This window comes from Eubalaena glacialis, chromosome 9, assembly GCF_028564815.1.
Source record: "Eubalaena glacialis isolate mEubGla1 chromosome 9, mEubGla1.1.hap2.+ XY, whole genome shotgun sequence".
NCBI lineage: Eukaryota > Metazoa > Chordata > Mammalia > Artiodactyla > Balaenidae > Eubalaena > Eubalaena glacialis.
In genome coordinates, this window is record NC_083724.1 from 35,019,142 (window position 1) to 35,020,295 (window position 1,154).

Here is a 1,154-nt window from a genome sequence, read left to right on the forward strand (position 1 = left end):
TTCCTTACATTTAAATTATTCTTCCATTTTTTTCCCTAAAGCCTTTCTTTCCTCTATAAGCCCTCATCCTAAGCACTCATTTATTTTGCTTATTTATTTTGCTTTTTTTTCTCTCTTTTGTTCCACTGGTGTAACATAAAAGATTATGTTCAGTAAACTATCTTCTGGAGAAGAAAAATCAAAACATGATCAAAGATAAGAATTTACCAAGTTTAAATTTTAGGACTCTAAAAACCTAAGTGGTTTAATCATCAGTTGCCCAAAAGCATTCTTTATTTCTTTTCCAAGATGATGATGATTCTTCATACATTTCCTTTTTCCATATGGGTACCTTGGCTTTTAAAGTATCAATGGCATAGCTTACAACTTCGAGGGATGCAGCCCTATGGGCTGAGGACACAGCATAATGATTGCTTCTGACACTGGAACTAAGCCAAGTCGATGGAACACTGCTATGTGTTTGGCCATTTCTGCCTAATGTCACTACAAATTTTTCTGACTTCATTTTCTGCCATTGGTAGATATGCTTCATATTCTAAGCTAATGACTTTTTTCCCTTCAAAGTTATTCCTTGTAGTTCCTACAAATAGGGATATTGCACCACAGAGTGGAGAAATCACCAGCTGTGAGACTTCATCTACTGAAAGTTTCTCAGATGTGAATTTTATTATACCTTTAGATTTCTCTTCAACTTCATTTATATCTTTCCAAGGTGGCTCAAAAGCACTATCCTCTACTAATGGGGGGGGGGGGCGGATAATGGCAATTTTGTCTCCTGATTGAAGCAGGAGGAGCTGATCTCCAAGCTCAACATATTCTTGAGGAACAGCAAATATCACCTGATTTCTGACATCAGCCAATCCAGAATGGCGCGTTTCTATCTCATTCCACAGCTGCAATGCTTTTATTTCTTGTGGCACAGAAATGGTCTCTGAGCGAATTCCTGTTATTTCAGCACTTTTTGCAAAATACAACACTTCCACCTGGCACCGTGGCACCATCCGCCAGGGAACCCTAGCCCGGTATCCCCGAATTCTTTATATATTTGGGGTATTAACTCTTTATCAGATATATGATTTGCAAAAATTTTCTCCCATTCCATAGGTTGCCTTTTCATTTTGTTGATTGTTTCCTTTGCTGTGCAGAAACTTATT

General features: G+C 37.8%; 1 pseudogene; it reads right to left on the minus strand.

The window, feature by feature from the left end:
- Nucleotides 1–244: 244 nt before the first annotated feature.
- LOC133098339 (molybdopterin synthase catalytic subunit-like) lies at nucleotides 245–814 on the minus strand (annotated as a pseudogene).
- Nucleotides 815–1,154: the final 340 nt, after the last annotated feature.